General features: G+C 45.2%; 1 protein-coding gene and 1 pseudogene across 1 annotated transcript in view; one reads left to right on the forward strand and one right to left on the reverse strand.

Annotated features, from left to right (window-relative positions):
* IFT81 (intraflagellar transport 81) overlaps positions 1–18,358 on the reverse strand; it is a 100,004-nt gene that overhangs the window by 74,028 nt on the left and 7,618 nt on the right. The gene's annotated exons all lie outside the window — the stretch shown is intronic.
* Positions 9,563–10,330, forward strand: LOC126030659 (60S ribosomal protein L9-like; annotated as a pseudogene).

Raw genomic sequence — 18,358 nt, forward strand, 5'->3', positions numbered from 1 at the left:
ATTGTTACCTTTCACCCTTTCCAATTTCAGTTGACTGAAATAGTCACTGCTCCTTAAATAGTTTTCCACCTCTGCTTCTAGTTAATGCTGTTTTCTCCACCTAGAATGCTCTCCCTTTCCCAGTTTCACAAAGTGCAAAAGCTAAGTACATTTTTCAAGGCCTTCCTCCAAATGCAAATTTCTCTCGCTACCCCTTGGGGTCTTGGGCATCATAACAACACAGTCTGCCTTCTATGCTGACCATGTTCTTATGGGCACTGCTTTCTCAGAATTGCTTTTCTATTTTGTACCAGTTACTTAGGTATATAGCTTCTTTCTCTACTATAGTCTTGTGATACTGGAGACAGATATCGAAGACAGTCTTCAGTACTGGGTAGTAATGAGAAAGATCAGACTTAAAAAGCAAAGAATCTGGGCCCGGAGAGATAGCACAGCGGCGTTTGCCTTGCAAGCAGCCGATCCAGGACCAAAGGTGGTTGGTTCGAATCCCGGTGTCCCACATGGTCCCCCGTGCCTGCCAGGAGCTATTTCTGAGCAGACAGTCAGGAGTAACCCCATAGCATCGCCGGGTGTGGCCCAAAAAAACAAAAACAAAAACAAAAAAAACAAAAACAAAAAAAACAAAAAAAAAGCAAAGAATCTGACTGTTTGCTAAAATGCTTTTTCAAAGTACCTAGTATTTCCTGCATGCAGCTATGAGAGGAAAATATATGCAGTATGAGAGGAAAATGGTCACAAGTTTGCAGGCAGGACAATTTTAAAGCTAGCAAAATTTATTTATTTATTTATTTTGCTTTTTGGGCCACACCCTGTGACGTTCAGGGGTAACTCCTGGTTATGCGCTCAGAAATCACTCCTGGCTTGGGAGACCATATCGGATGCTGGGAGATAGAGCTGCAGTCCGTCCTAGATTAGCTCATGCAAGCAAACAACCACCGCTCTGACCCCCAAAATTTATTTTTGATAAAAAATATTTAATTAACTGCTAGAGAAAAAAAAAGATTATGTGCTCTCTACAAGTTTTTTTTTTCTCTACAAGTTTTTAACCAGGAAATAAGTATTCCTTTCTGTTAGTGGAGGCTGCAATGCATCTTGCTCTAAGAATATCAGTCTCTTCGCCGTTCTCCCCGCTTAAAATCAGTCTCTCAAAAACGGAGTAGATAGAACGATATATTCAGGGAACACGGAAATAATTCCGTTTCGGTGAGTACCTTTACACTGAGGATGATCTCAGTTAACGCTAGGAGTTTTTCCTCCATAATTCCGATCAATAACAACCATTTCTTTATATCGGGGAGTGGGGGAACTTCGAGACGGCAGAAAGGGTAACTAATGGGGTTTATAAATCAGCGAAGTGGGGCCGGAGAGATAGCAAGGAGCTAAGGTGTTTGCCTTGCATGCAGAAGGACGGTGGTTCGAATCCTGGCATCCAATATGGTCCCCCGAATCCCGGCATCCAATATGGTCCACCGAGCCTGCCAGGAGGGATTTCTGAGCGTAGAGCCAGGAGGAACCCCTGAGTGCTGCCGGGTGTGACCCCAAAAACAAACAAAAAAGGAAGGAAGGAAAGAAGGAAGGAAGGAAGGAAGGAAGGAAGGAAGGAAGGAAGGAAGGAAGGAAGGAAGGAAGGAAGGAAGGAAGGAAGGAAAAAAGAGAAGAGAAGAGAAGAGAAGAGAAGAGAAGAGAAGAGAAGAGAAGAGAAGAGAAGAGAAGAGAAGAGAAGAGAAGAGAAACCCTAGATTAAATAAAACCTCACACTGGGGTTGCAACTTTTACACTGTCCAAAGTATTGCAAGGAAAAACCCCAAGCCCTGACCTTCCTGCACAGAGATTCAGGACTTGATGATCTCCTTTGCAAAAGCAATCCTTGGCCAACGGGCAACGGTTTTACAATCTAGAGGGTCCCCCATCATTGCTCGAGCACCCTGGAGGGGGAGGCCTATGGCCCAGTGGGCACAGAGATGCTCGGAATAGGGCCTGTCCATGCCTAAGGGGCACCGGCTGAAAGGAAGGAGCCCAAACAAACGATTCTGCGCCTGCAGCTGGGGTCCCCCACCTGGGGCCAGGAGCCTCTAGTGCAAGTCGGGGCGCTGGGGGTGCTGGCCAGGGACTCGGCCCCGGTATCACGCTGCAGTGCGGGCCCAGCAGCTTCCTAGGAGGCCCCTCCAATTGCATCCACTCCCGATGAGGTCCTGGGGCGCGGGAGGAGGCACCCGTTACCCGTTAGCCGTTAGCAGTTCTGAGCTTCTGCGCTCCGCCACGGGGCAACGGGTCGAACCGTCCGCCAGGCACGGACCCCGAAAGTGAAGGGGGCCTAACGGCCGCGACCCCCTAATGTGTAGGGGGAGCTGCCCCGGGAAGGCGAACGGGAGCGGGCAGTTTTCTCTCTCTCTCCTATTTCGGGGTTCGGGGGAGCCTCCGAAAGCGGGCTGGTTGGCGGGGTTACCTCCAATTCTCCTCCCGAAATCACTTCCCCGCCTCCCCGCCCAGAAGGCTTCCGGGCTCCTGCGGTCCCTTAGCAACGGTTGCCAGGCACGGCGCCGCGTCACTTCCGGTGGGCGGGGCGCCGGCCGGGCTCTGGATGCGCTGGGAGCCCGGGAAGGGTCAGAGGGCAGGAGGGGCTGGAGGTGGGGGGGGGGAACCGGAGTGGTGGCCCGAGCGGTAAGGCGTCTGTCTACCTTGCCGGCGCTAGTTTAGCACGGACCGCGGTTCGATCCCCACCGGCGTCCCATATGGTCTCCCAAACCAGGAGAGATTTCTGAGTGCAGAGACGGGAGTAATTACCCTTGAGCCTCACCTCACCGGGTGTGGTCCCTCCAAAAAATGAAAATTAAATTAAATTTTAAAAAATGGGGCTGGAGGGATTGAGTGGGGCCTCGGTTCCCTGCCACTTAGCAGCCTCAGTCTGCCTTACCGACCAGAGGGACCTGTGACCCGGGGCGAAGGAAGCCTAGGCCTGAGCTTCAGATACCTCTTGTTTGGAGACCAACTGCTCAGGGTCAGGGTTGGAGGAATCGAACCCCGGGCTCTTGGTGTTTGCTGTCTTTCCAGATTTATTAGGCTCTAGGAAGGGAACAATTGTAGAGGTTAAAAGATGAACTAAAGTACCTACCATATTTATATAATCTGGTCAATTAATAAATAAACAATTGCTTTCAAGTTGGAAAAAAATAAAAGAAGACACTGCATCACATTGTAAAGCCTGTCACATCTACATTGTCTCCTAGGAGTTATATTTGCTTTTATTTCAATAGTTTTGGTAAGGGGAGGTCGTGACTTCTGAAATGTGCTCTGACACTGCCAGGTATATCCCCCAAAACAAATAGAGGCCAGAGAGCTAGCACAGCGGATAGGGTGTTTGCCTTGCACGAGGCCCACTAGCGGCCCACTAGAGTTCGATCCTCAGCATCCCATATGGTTTCCACCCATCCCCAAGTCCATCCAGAGTGATTCCTGAGTGCCACTGTGGGTGGCCCAAAAACCAAAATAAATAAACTTTAATAATGTGGTTCATGGGGCCGGGTAGGTGGCGCTGGAGGTAAGGTGTCTGCCTTGCAAGCGCTAGCCAAGGAAGGACCGCGGTTCGATCCCCCGGCGTCCCATATGGTTCCCCCAAGCCAGGGGCGATTTCTGAGCACATAGCCAGGAGTAACCCCTGAGCATCAAACGGGTGTGGCCCAAAAACCAAAAAAAAAAAAAAAAAAAAAAAAAAAAAAAAAAAAAAAATAATGTGGTTCTAGGGCCCGGAGAGATAGCACAGTGGTGTTTGCCTTGCAAGCAGCCGATCCAGGACCAAAGGTGGTTGGTTCGAATCCCGGTGTCCCATATGGTCCCCCGGGCCTGCCAGGAGCTATTTCTGAGCAGACAGCCAGGAGTAACCCCTGAGCACCGCCGGGTGTGGCCCAAAAACCAAAAAAAAAAAAAAAAAAAAGTGGTTCTAGAGGGCCAGAAAGATAGTAGGAAGATAGTAAAGTGGACAAGGTGTGGACCCAGATTCCACCCCGGCACCTCATATGAATTTCTATGCCCATTATGAGTGCAGAGCCAAGAGTGAGCCCTGAGTTGGTTGTTGCTCTAGAAATAAGCAGTGGCTACAAGTGGGGAGATAGTTTAAAGGGCTGGAGCATATACACTGCAGAGAGAAGCCCCAAGTTTCATTCCTAGAACCACATGATCCCCCCCCCCCCAATCACATCTGGGAGTAGTCTCTGGGCATTGCTGGGTGTGGCATTCAAAACCAAAAATGAAATAAAATGTGACTACAATAACGTCCTCAAAAGGGTTTAAGTGAGGCTTAAATAAACTTATAGAGGTAACAATAATTCAAATAATGGCACTGAAAGATTTGACATTGAAAGAGCTAAGGACTTTTTTGGGGTTCACTTTTTTTTTTTTTTGGTTTTTGGGTCACACCCGGCAGTGCTCAGGGGTTATTCCTGGCTCCAGGTTCAGAAATTGCTCCTGGCAGGCACGGGGGACCATATGGGGCGCCGGGATTTGAACCGATGACCTCCTGCATGAAAGGCAAACGCCTTACCTCCATGCTATCTCTCCGGCCCACTGGGGTTCACTTTTTACAAAATGAAATGTTTACACTTGCTCCTTTTAGAGGGTCTACAGTTGTAAGCAATAAAAAGCCAAAAGAGGCTTCTCTCATTTTAGTTCCCCCCATGTTGATGTGATTACAGAAGTCAGAAGCACTTACTTTTTTGGTGGGGGGACCACACCTGATGGCACTCAGGGGTTACTACTGGCTCTGCACTCATGAATCGCTCCTGGCAGGCTCAGGAGACCATATGGGATGCTAGATATCAACCTCTGGTTGGATGCATGCAAGGCAAACGCCCTATCTGCTGTGCTATCGCTCCAGCTCCTTTTACAGAAGTACTGTACTTTCAATAAGAATTTCAACTTGGGCCCAGAGAGATAGCACAGTGGCGTTTGCCTTGCAAGCAGCCGATCCAGGACCAAAGGTGGTTGGTTTGAATCCCGGTGTCCCATATGGTCCCCCGTGCCTGCCAGGAGCTATTTTGGAGCAGACAGCCAGGAGTAACCCCTGAGCACCACCGGGTGTGGCCCAAAAACCAAAAAAAAAAAAGAATTTCAACTTGGGGAGCCAGAAGATGGCTGGTTGGATAATGCATTTGCCTTGCAAGCATAAGGTTGCAAGTTTGATTCCCAATGCCACCACATGCCCAGAGAGTTCATGGTGACTCTCCCCAGCAATGCAAATCATTTCCAGCCACATCACACCTTTAGTTGTGTTAGCACCACAACTAACAAGTGAGATCTTCCCAACCCCACAACAAGCACCACACTAAAAAGATATATAAACACTGGGGCCAGGATTGCAGCTCTGCTCACTGCGATGGGCACATATGTAGGCACCTATGTAAGCACCACAACCTTCCCACTGCAAGAGCTATAATCACAATGGGCAGTTTCTAAGTGCAAACCCAGGCGAATGCAAGAGTGAGGACAACTAAAGACAAGTGACTCCCAGAGAGCACTGAGACCAAGTATACAGCAGCCATAATCCCAGACATCACAATCACAATAGCAATAGAGGGAAGAAAATGGGGGATGCAATTCTGAGTCACCAGCATGTAATGGTATCCATACTTTGCACTAAAATTTGAATAAATTTTATACTGATTGTGATAGCTTTGGAACACAAGGAAGAAGTTGAGTCCAAACTTATATTCTAGCTTGAAGCAAAAAAAGACAGACACAGAAGAGTCCACGTATATTGGGTCCTGCATTATACCTAGGGCCAATATAGGCCAAAGGGAGACTTGATACCACCTTCCTGATTCATTTACTACAAAACCCTGGATGGGCTCATTGAGGGATACAAGAAAAACTTCTTGGCAATACTTACTTTTTAAACTTTATTTATTTATTTATTTATTTTTGGTTTTGGGGTCACACCCGGCAGTGCTCAGGGGTTACTCCTGGCTCTACACTCAGAAATTGTTCCTGGCCGGCTCGGGGGACCATATGGGATGCTGGGATTTGAACCACCATCCTTCTGCATGCAAGGCAAACACCCTTCTCCATGCCATTTCTCTGGCCCTTTTTCAACTTTATTGATTGATTGTTCGGCCACACCCAGCAGTGCTCAGGGGTTACTCCTGGCTCTGCACTCAGAAATCGCCCCTGGCAGGGTAGGGGACCATATGGGATGCCGGGAATTGAATTGGGTCCCTCCTAGGTCCACCAAATGCAAGACAAATGCCCCACCATTGTGCTATCTCTCTGGCCCCATTGGCAATATTTTCAAGTCACGGGAAGTACCCTCATGAAATATTTTTTCTAAAGATGCTACTCTGTATCTTTCTTGTAAATCTCCAAAGAGAGCTCTTGACTGAACTATATTTTGACATTTTTAATTGGTAAAGTCACAGAGATGTGAGACAGTCTTTCTGAAAGAGTCCCACTCCCATCTTAATTCTCTTTTCAAATAGCTTTAGCAAGATATAATTCACATAAATACAGCTCATCTACTTAATAGTACAAAAATGACAATTCAGTTGTTGTGCAACTATCATCATTACCTAATCCCAGAATATTTTCATTACCTCTACAAAGAAAGCTCATTCATCCCCTTTCATCATCATTTGCCAACCTGCAGTGTAGAAAGCCTGTCACCTTCCAGAACTTCTGGCAACAACAAATCTGTCTCCTTGTCTCTTGAATTTGCCTTTTTCTGGACTCTTCATATAAATGGAATCAGAAAATATGTATTCTTTGTGAATGGCTCCTTTCATTTGAGTAAAATGCCTTCGTTAATGCTATAGCATTTTCCATTACCTTGCTCCATTTTATAGAAGAATAATATTTGAGTGTCTGAATTTATCTTTTGGTGGACATGTGGGCTATTTCCATGCGTTGGCCAGAGTGAACACTGTCATGCACATGCACTTCCATTGGTTAAGTCAAGTAAGCAGAGTTTGCATGTCATGAGCAGATTTAAGTGGTAGTGTTGTGAAGGGAACATTTATTCTTGGGTTTCTTTTCCTTTCAATTGCGATTTTTGCCCTGACTACAGGACACAAGGTGTGATCAGTACACCTTTGATCTCTGGCTCATAATAGACTGTTGTTGAATTCTACTCATTCCTGCTACCAAAGCACCAAGTGTGCTCTAAATGTCTGCCAGTCTCCAGAGGAGGAGAAGGTGGAGAAATGGGTAGAGAAGGTGAGAGAGAATAAAGAAGTTGCATCTCTCAACACCCCTTTTTATAACAAGATAGATGCTGCCCAAACTACCCACAGCTGTGAATTTCAGCTCTGATTACTCAGAGGGGACAAATGAGTGCTGGTCAGGTATTTTTTAAGTCCCAGGTTAATATAAAAATATTTTTGTGTGTGTGAGGTTTTTTTTTTAGGTCACACCCGGCAGTGCTCAGGGGTTATTCCTGGCTCCAGGCTCAGAAATTGCTCTTGGCAGGCACGGGGGACCATATTGGACGCCGGGATTTGAACCGATGACCTCCTGCATGAAAGGCAAACGCCTTACCTCCATGCTATCTCTCCAGCCCCAATATAAAATTTTTTTTAAAGTAAGGAAGGTTGGTCTTTTGCTACCTTCAAAAATGGCAATATAGTTCAATATAGGCACTTAATCATGTCATATTGACATATTATCTCTCATATTCATCCCCACTAGCCTCTAAATGAGCTGCAATAGCCACGAATTTAAATTATTACAGCCTAGAAAACTCAGCAAAAGTTTTAATCTTTTCCAAATAGTGTTCAATAGATTCTCAGAGCTGACTCTAATTGCTCTGTAACATGTCAGGCCATTCTTATATCCACTACAGTGATTCTAGTAGACATAATAGATTTTAGTAAGGGTGTTACCTAAATAGAAGAGCTGGACTTCCTTCTAGAGGTAAAAATGTTATGCAAACAAGAACAACAGATATTCAGCAGACTTAGTCAGGGAAGGTGGTTAAATCCTGATGGCTGGGTAGGCAAAATCTGAAGAGGAAGACATGATTCTATATTGCCATTTAGAGTACCTATCAATCAAACCTTTCTGATTTCCCTCCAACCAATCATCTTTCTCCAACATAGTCTACCATAAATGGGCCAGAGCAGACCCTCCAGATCTCCACAAAAACCTGTATGCCATGAACATAATGTCTCCAGCCTCTTCTCAAGATGAAACTTCCAAACAAGAACTTTTCTGTGCAGAGCACAGGAAAGCCAAGCCAATTTTCTGTTTTTGGTATTAAATTTAGACCTTTCATCCTGACCATGAGCTATTTCTGGATTCTGCACGAGTATTCAGTGAGTGCCAGTTTTCAAGATGTGAGCCCATCTGGGGCTACTCTGCACACAGACCACTTTATCTGATTCTTTCAAGTTGAGTAAAAGGACCCTGATGCAGGAACGAGTTAGGAAATGGATTATTCTGTCACCCATCAATTGCCATTGAATGCCTTTTCCATCTAGGTTACTTGGAGAAATTAATGTAAACAGAAGTCTGAATCAAATTGTGCAGATATGCTAATTACCTCTGCTGTAGTCATTTTAATTCTCGGCACATTTAGCAGCAACACAGGCATCCTGAAAATGAGAAAAGACGTGTAACATGTGAAACATGTGAATAAATGAGATCCCAGAGGTCTTATTCAATGCAGACCTGGTAGGCTTTGTGTCATGCCCAGCAGTGCTCATGGGCTGTGTGCTCAGGAGTGACTCCTGAAAGTGCTTGGTGAGGAATGGGGACGTAAGTAGTGCCAGGGATTCAACTAGGATTAGCTACATACATTCAAGTGCCCTTGGACCATATCTCCAGTTCCATGTCAATTTTTGTCAAATGGATTTTCAGTGGGGCTTGGGAGATTAATAGACAAAATAAAGTGCAATCCAGGGGCCGGAGAGATAGCACAGTGGCGTTTGCCTTGCAAGCAGCCGACCCAGGACCTAAGGTGGTTGGTTTGAATCCTGGCATCCCATATGGTCCCTCATGCCTGCCAGGAGCTATTTCTGAACAGATAGCCAGGAGTAATCCCTGAGCGCCGCCGGGTGTAGCCCAAAACAAACAAACAAACAAAAAAAGTGCAATCCAAATAAATTGATTCTAAGCATGAATTCAAATAAAGGATTCAAATATTAACCATGTTGTCATTTACCAAGTGTTATCTACATGTCAAGAAGTTGGTCAATACATTACATATGGGTCAGAATTTACTAAATTATTAATTTATGTATGAAATTATATTTCCCCTTCTATGAAGAAAATTGAGGGGCCCACACCCAATGGTGCTCAGGGATAACACCTTCTATGGTACCAAGGCTTCAAATTTGTGGATACAATCATATGAAAGGCAAGCACCATCATCTCTCTACTGTCTAAAAGCTAAATCCTAATTTTTTTAAATTTTTCTTCATGCTTTGGAGGTTGAAATCAGAACTTTTGGGGAGAGCCTTTATTACTTTTCCTCAAGTGAGGATGTGTGAACCAGGGAGTTCCTTCCAGAGTAAAAACAGAAAAAAAGATGTTAGAACAGTGGGCAACTCTCTTTGCCGAATCTACTGCGAGCTTGAGAATGAAGACCATTCTCAGCAATCCTGAGACATTCCTGAGAATATCAACATCTCCCTCAGAGTCATTGTAAAGGGCTCCTGAGGCACCCTGAGGAGGGACTTTAATCACATCAAGTGGAGTTCAGCCTTCTCAGCAAGAAGAAGAGGCTCCCTGTTGTGTTAACAAATGGTGGGGGAATCGGAAGAAACTGGCTACAGTCCGCACCACCTGCAGTCATCTGCAGAACATGATCAAGGGTGGTCACACTGGGCTTCCGCTACAAGATGAGATCTGTGTACATTCACTTTCCATTCAACGTGGTTATTCAGGAGAATGGGTCTCTTGTTGAAATCTAAAATTTCTTGGGTGAAAAATATATCTACCGGTTCGGATGAGATCAGGTGCTGTTTATTCTGTAGCTCAAGCCCAGAATGATGAGTTAAAGATGCCATTTTCTGGAAGGAAATGGCATTGAGCTTGTATCAAATTCAGCAAGACACAACATTTAAAAACAAGATATCCAGAAAGTTTTATTTTATTTTATTTTATTTTGGGGGGGAGCCCACACCTGGCGGTGCTCAGGGGTTACTCCTGGCTGTCTGCTCAGCAATAGCTCCTGGCAGGCACGGGGGACCAATATGGGACACCGGGATTCGAACCAACCACCTTTGGTCCTGGATTGGCTGCTTGCAAGGAAAACGCCACTGTGCTATCTCTCCGGGCCCTCCAGAAAGTTTTAAATGGTATCTATGTGTCTGAGAAAGGAACTGTACAGCAGGCTGATGAATAAAGATATGTTTTCCAGTTACAGAAACAACAGGATATACAAGTTGATTTTTCAGACTTATTTGTGATGAGATACAATAAAACTATTTAAATTAAAAAAAAAAACAGTGGGCAAGAACCAAAGTTATAAATTAAGCGTCCGCTCTTAAGATGGAAACACCCAAATACTAGAAGTCTCAAGGCTTCTAGTCTTTCCTTCACCCAGGATATAAGAAATAAGCAAGGTTATTGCTCCTGAAATGACCGGGCGGCCTGGAACCAGGGTTGGGTGACCAAGCAGTCATAGGATAGGCCATTGAGCAAAGGATATATGTGACTCTCCAGAAACTGCCATCATAGAGCTTGGCATCATCCAGGACGTGTGTGTGTGTGTGTGTGTGTGTGTGTGTGTGTGTGTGTGTGTGTGTGTGTGTGTGTGTGTACGTGAGCACATGTGCAAGAGGGTTAGAAGATGCCCAATAAAGAAAGGATGGAGGCTTGGAGTAAGACTTCATTTGATTAGTAACATACTTCTCTTGCAACTCTGAGTTGCAGACTAAGATGGATAACCTCTGGCTCTGTTCAACTTTCTGGCGGATAAAGAGGGTATGTTCTGCACAGCTGAGGAGAGCTGACTAAAGGACTATTTAGGAAGGTGTGGGCAGGGTTCAGGGAAATCAACAGTGGCAGCCAGTGCTGCCCAGAGTCTGAAGCAGCAAGAAAGGGAACAGACGCCAGAAGTCCGCAGAGCAGCCATCTGGAGAAGCGTCTACCAGCAGCCTCAGTAGCTGGTCTCCCTGCTCCCACCCTTCGTCTCACTCTCCATTGGCTAAACCTGAGAGTGTCCAAAAGGGGCTGGCTGCCCCCGTTGAAGTCATCCTCGCAGACAGGCCTTCCAGCACGGAGAAAACAGCAGAGAGCGGATATGGAGAACAGCCTGAAGGAATTATATACGGATTCTGTACTGAATCACACCAGCTAGTGCTGGGCACTGAGGTTTAGCAAAGTCAGCAAACCACCCACCCTCATGTCTTCTAAGGGGCCCTGCCTCCTGGGTAGCTCGGTTGGCTGATGGCGTCACCACACACAGCTCACACCCACTTCATTTTACTTCATCTTCATGAGTCCACAAAGACAGTATTGGACCCCCACCTCTTTATAATTAGATAATTGAGGCTGGAGAGTTAAGAAACAGCTCAATATTCCATAGCTGATAGCTGCTTGAATCAAGATTCAAACGTGGGTCTGCTGAACCCAGAGTCATTTTCACTCACCTCCTAAACAGGCTCCAAACCTGCTGGGCAGAGCCAAAGAAAAACTCAGAGCTGGCTGAGGTGGGAAGAAGAGATTTGGTGTGGGAGGACCAGTGTTCCTGTGCCATCTGGCTCTCTCTGCCTACAAGGGCTTTGCTGAGGAACTTGGTCTCTTACCCAGTTAGACTAATGGTGCAAAATGTAAGTGTTCATCTCAGACTCAAAGAGGAGGAAGATGAAAAGAAAACACTTGGCTGATGATGGGGGGAAGTGTATTTTCATTTCAGAGCCTTTCAAGTTCTTTTTTTCCCAGCAGAGTGCTGAGGTATTTATAGAATTCAGGGGGAGTATTTAAAGGTAACCAACAGAGGAACTGCATTTTGGGCCATCAAAAGCTTGAAATCAAGCAGGAAAAGGTTGATGGGGAGAAACAAGAAAAGGCCAAGCATAGCAGGGCACAACACAGATCCCCCTAAATGTTGCCAGGGCCTTTATTCCTCCTGGGCTCATGACATCAATTCCAGATCTATAAGAGAGCTACAGATGAACTATGGGATCAAATAATGGGCAAATGGATAAAGCCATTTTATCCATAAAGGTCAATGCAAAAACTGTGTTATGAATACACAGAAAGTTATTCCACCATAAAAAAGCAGTGAAGTCAGGATTTCTGTTACAACAGCATTGTATCTTGAAAACATGGTGCTGAGGGGAAGAAGTCTGCCAGAAAAGACCACACAGTGCATGAGAGAATCTAAAGAAACAAAATCACTAGAAATATAAAGTAGATTGGTGATTGACAGGGAATGGGGAAAAAATAATATAGCAACTGCTTAACAGGCACAAGATTTCCTTTGGGGTGACAAAAAACCTTTTGAAACTAGAAAAAGGTGATGGTTGACTGTGAATGCAATAAAGGCAACTGAATTGACTCCCTTATAAAGGTGAATTTTTGCATTATGTAAGCCTCATCTGAGACTTTTAAGAAATGGTGGGCAGTTAGGTCATGAGCATTTCATCCCAGTCTTCCAGAAAAGCTGACTGTTGCTCTCTGTGGTGCGGAAGCTACAAACACTATCTGGTCCAAGACCGGATTTCATTCAAGGTCTTCTTGCTCCACTCCTGACTGAACGCTTCCACTGTTGCTCAGAAACACCAAACCCTCCTTAGCCTTGAGACTTCTGCTCTACTATTCTTCTGCCTGTCTGTTCTTCCCAGCCTTGCTCCTCCCCATTTAGGTCTCACTCAGCTCAAGTGTTACTCTCTCAGGGAGGCCTTTTCTCACCCTCCTACTTAAATGAAGTCATCACCTGCCAGTCATTCGCCATCACTGTTTCTTAAACTGTTGATTAAGGCCTGCTAGTGGTTACTGAAAACCAGTTCAGTGAGTCTTGATTACACCCATTCTCTTCGCTTTGCAGTTGTTGTGATGTCACACTGTGTGGCACCAGAGGTCTCACTTGGTGCTATTGGACAGTGCTGAGGGTGGAGGAATGGATGGGATTGGTGGGATGGCTCAGGCATTCAAGACTCCCCACTGAACCTTCTAGTCTCTCTTCCTCCTCCTCCTCCTCTTCCTCCCTCCTTCCCCTTCTTTCCTCCTTCCCTCCTTCCCCCTCTTCCTCTTCTTCCTTTCTCCTTTCCCCTCTTCCTCTTCTTCTTCCTCCCTCCTTCCCCCTCTTCCTCTTCTTCCTCCTCCTCCCCTTCTTCCTCTTCCTCTTCCACTCTTCCTCTCCTCCTCCTCCCCTTCCTCCTCTTCCTTTTCTTCTCCTCCTCCCCTTCCGTTTCTTAATCTCCTCTTCCCCTTCCTCCTCCTCTTCTTCTCCACCTCCTCCCCTTTATCCTTCTCCTCTTCCTCTCCTCCTCCTCCTCTCCTCCTTCCCCTTTCATCCTCCCCTTCCTCTTCTTCTCCCCCTCTTCTTCCCCCTCCTCTTTTCTTCCTCCCCTTCCCCCTCTTCTCCTCTCCTTGCTCCTCTTCCACTCTTCCTCCCCCTCCTCTTCTTTTTCCTCCTCCCCTTCCCCCTCTTCCTCCTCCACCCCTTTTTCCTCCCCTTTCTCCTTTTCCTCCTCCTCTTCCTCTTCCCCCTCCTTCTTCTCCTCCTCCTCTTCTTTGTCATTGTTGGGTCTTAGGGACTACATCTAGCAGTGTTCAGTGGCTATTCCTAGTTCTGTGCTCAGAGATTGACCCCTGGACCATATGCAGTACTAAGGATCAAACCAGGGACAAATGCATGCAAGGAAATGTACGAGCTCTCTGGCCCTGATTATTTTCTTTTGAAACAAGTGGAATAGAACATATTGCTGAGGAGAAAGATTAATATGTGTGTGTGTTAAATTTTTTTCCTGTTTGGCACAAACAGGAGTACTCTTGTGGCTCAGATGGAAAGTTCTGCTTCAAGAGGGGAATCTGTCTGAGTCCCAGCAGCCAACTGAAGCCAGGACATTTATGATACTGTTCCTCCTTTCAGGACCTCAGAAAGACTTTTCCTTTTCCTGTGGGCTGTTTTTCCTCATTACTCGGTGGTTTGATCTTAACAGCTGGGTACTGTGAACATATAGCTACCAGGCCCCTTAAAACCAAACCCCAGATGGAGAGCCTGTTTAGAGTACAGGCGGGGGTCGGGTGGGGAGGAGGGAGACTTGGGACATTGGTGATGGGAATGTTGCACTGGTGATGGGTGGTGTTCTTTACATGACTGAAACCCAAACACAATCATGTATGTAATCAAGATGTTTAAATAAAAAAAAGTCATTGATGCTACAGTGTAAGAATAAATATGTATGTTTAACATTAAAAAAAAAAAAAACCAGAATGGCACAGAAAGTCCATCAGATCTTCCAGATTCAAGAGGAGAAAAAGTAATTCTGCTCCCTCCTGATGGGGAGGGAGGGCTCGTGCTGACCAGAAATGACGTTGGCCACAGTGCTGGCAGTCAGCTTTGCAGACAATCTTCCACAACTGTTTTGTGAAAATTTAATTTCTGTTTAATAAACATGTATGTAGGTTCATTGGGGTCACACAGTAAATATTGCTTGCTGTGAGTCATGGTCAAAAGGACTGAAAAACACACTTCTTCTTTATACTTAAATTTTTTTTTCTTCCATATTTCTTAGGAGTCTCTGACTTTAATTTCTTTTATAATCTATCTCCTCATTAAACAGCTCCTGAAAGTAGGGGCAGGATTTTCTCATTCGCTTTGAAAATTCTAGCCCTTGGCACCGAACAGATGCTGACTTGTTGAATGGATATGTTTATTGAATGGATAGTAACAACTATCATTTATTGAGCATGAGCACATAAAAGAACGATCTCATTTTAATTTGTTTAATTTGTTCAATATATATGTGAGTTCTTTCTGTGTGCTATCAGCATTCCAGGTGCTGTTGAAACAACACTGATCAGAATAGACATTAATCCCTGTCCCCAAGTTAACATTTCACTGTGATCCTACATGAGCGTCGAGTTTGATAGTTGGTATTAGTTCAACAGATAAGGAAACTGAGTCAGAAAGGCCAGGCAACTTAGCCAAGGTCACAACAGTCCTGAAACCGCCTGACACCTGACTCTTCTCCACTCTGCAGTTAGATTTTGAACTATGGTTTTGGCCAGAGATGAGCTCCAGTGAGATCACAAATCTCAATTCCTGCAAGTGGTTTTCTGAAGGACCAAATTGGACTTGCTGGGAATCAGAAACACGGCAGCAGGACAAGCTGAGTCCCACGACCTCAGAGGCCCTGCTGACCCCACCACCCCATCCCCCCTAATCTGTGACGATGGCTCACACCTGGGGTGTTGCAGATTTGAGCCACAGCTCTGTCACCCCCACTGTCTTATCGGCATGTGACATTCCCAAGTGGCTGAGGCCTGCAGGCCTGGCAAGGAATGCAGTCAGAACAAAAATAAACCTGCCACATTCCTTGGCAGCCCCCTGCCCCTTCCTGCTCTCCAGCTATCCATCCTCACAGTAGAGGATGCCAGGAAGGCCTAGAGAGGGAGCGCAGGGTGGAGGAAGCGAGGGCTGCTGCAGCCCAACCGCCAGAAAGAGAGGGAGAGGGGAAGAGAGGAAGAGAGAGAGAGAGAGATCACCTTATATGGGAACGTGCGCAGACAATGTGTGGCAATGGCGAGGAGGGCAGCAGAGGTCAGATACCAGACAGATGGAAGAAATTAAACATGGGACAGAGCGTGTTCCTGGGCCCTGAGAACAGCTCTTGTTTCACGACTGAGTTTGCACAAAGCTTGGCTCCTTTTCCTTTTTTGCTTAAGCCAAGCAAGATGTGTGTCCTAAACTCTCCCTGACTTTGGGGTCAGGCCCCCGGTTCTGACTTGGCAGAGGTCTCAGTTCTTTAAGGCATTTTTCTTTGACAACTATAACTTGTCTTTGCAAATAAATAGCAAAAAAAGACCGGGCCTATTTTCTAAAGGTTCCCAATATCTCTCTGAAGCACAGAGTACTAGTTAATGAATAAAAATACTCTTTTATTTCTCATTTATTCATTTAATAAATACCAAGGAATCAATTATGCCCTAAATGCTAAGCCACGGGCAGGGCAGATGTAAGTGATGATGATCAGAATTCTGGCAATGATAACAACATTAATAGTTACCATTTGTAGATTTGCCTCCATTGGATAAATATTTCAATTTATAATCACATAATTAGTTTCTTCTGTGTCCTCATCACTGTTGATCTAGAATAGTGCTTCTGAACTTTCAGCAAGGTGTAAAAGGATTAAAAACATTATACAGAACAATGACTAGAATTATTTGACCCCTGCCCTATATAGTTGATTAAGGAGATGAGGGAAGATAAAAATGAAAGATAATGAACAAATCACCCTATTCAATCCTTATAACAGCTTTCAACTGGCTTCCATTATTATTTTCTTTTAACATAGTGGTGCGTGGGACCAGTGCTGCTCTGGGCACTACTAAATATTTAACTCTCCTGGTCACTCATTACCCAGTAAGTTTCAGTATCAGGAACCTTCTCTCCCTCCAATTAGTTATATCAGTTAAAAATAACAAAATAATAGGTAAACATAGCCTAATACTGAGTGGAGGACAAACTAATTCTTGGTTAGAATTACTGATTCAAAATAAAGGATCAGGAAAGGTTAAGAACTTCTATAAGGTTATGCTGCTGGCAAATAGGACTCAGGACATCGTACTTCTGACTCCAAGGCCTGTGGACCTGATAATTGCCATGTGAAACCATTTCTTGACAACAGAATTATGGGTTTGGATGGTGAGCAATTTCCTTAGTTCAGTCTACAATATGCAGGCTCAGTTATCTGAATTAGTGCAGTTTCTTTGAGGAGATGCCATGAGCAGCTGAGATTTGCAAGCGATTTATGTGAATGTCAGTATGCCCATGCAGATAAAGGCAGAAGGGAATGAGAGTAGGAAAGCATGATGCAGTTTGAAGGGTTTCAGTCAGGCTGGGAAATTCCTGAGTGAGAGTCCCCCTGTAAGAGGAACCCTTGGCAGTTAGGGCCCTGCTCTGGCTCCCAGTACGTCTGGCCATTAGCTAGCTGGAAGCAGACTGGGGAAATAGGAAGGGCCTTGGCATAAACTCGGTGTACCCAGAGGAACAGGAGCTAGAGGCTTGTCAGCTTACCCTAGCAGATGCTTGAAGAAATTACCCACTTCCCCTTGGCTGCCTCATAGCAGGGACATGCTGCCCAGTTGTTAAATTCACTTGAGAAAGAGATTTGGGGGCGGGGAGGTGGCGCTAGAGGTAAGGTGTCTGCCTTACAAGCGCTAGTGTAGGACGGACAACGATTCGATCCCCGGCGTCCCAGATGGTCTCCCCAAGCCAGGGGCGATTTCTGAGTGCATAGCCAGGAGTAACCCCTGAGTGTCAAACGGGTGTGGCCCAAAAACCAAAGAGAGAGAGAGAGAGAGAGAGAGAGAGAGAGAGAGAGAGAGAGAGAGAGAGAGAGAGAGAGAGAGAGAGAGAGAGAAAGATTTACAAGGCATCAGGATTGCAACAGGTGACCAAGACATGTTGGCATCGTGAAAGTGCTCATTTTTCTTGTAATGTTTTAAGCTTCACAGTGATCGTTAAATCCAACAGAAAGAGAACTCATTCTAGTTAGAAGTTTCCAACAAATGGGATGATTTTTCAAAGGTCCCAGCTGACCCGAAGTAAACATATGCTCACCCAGGATCCAATCCCAGAGTAGAGGGAAGTGGTATTCAGATAGGTCACACTCAGGATATGTAACAATTTTTGAACAAGTAAATGAGTTAACGGTTTTCAACAGCAGTTGAAGCTTAACCTGGGAAGTGATACCCCAGTTACACACTGGGTGCTATTGCCAGGAAGGTGGTTGTGGAAGAATCCTGGACAATCTACCAAAATAAGTAGAATTTATACCTAAAGTCTTTCTACCACTGACTCCATTCATCTCGCCTCTCATTATGCATTAGTCTTCTCTGATACTGTGGCTCTTGGGGGCTGGTTAATTCTGTTGCTATTGAATTGTTGCATCAATTACTTGTTACACTAATTTAAAAATTCACACTTGAGTGTTTGAGGTAATTTTATTTGAGCCTTTCAGAGACTGCACATGTCTACAGAATGCAACCACTGAAACAGTGATTTTTTTCAGTGGTTGAGAAATAATCTCTTTGATCTAAAGCTACTTCAATTCCTCAGGAAATTTCAGCAGATGCTGAAACCTAGAGAAGCTTAATCCTCTTTGCAAAACAGAACCTACCACCTCCATCACATTGAAATGGGCATAAAACTGGGATTAGTTTTAAGAAAATATTCCTCAGAGTCCTCCCGCCT

This window comes from Suncus etruscus, chromosome 15 (genome assembly GCF_024139225.1).
Source record: "Suncus etruscus isolate mSunEtr1 chromosome 15, mSunEtr1.pri.cur, whole genome shotgun sequence".
NCBI classification, from domain to species: Eukaryota; Metazoa; Chordata; class Mammalia; order Eulipotyphla; family Soricidae; genus Suncus; species Suncus etruscus.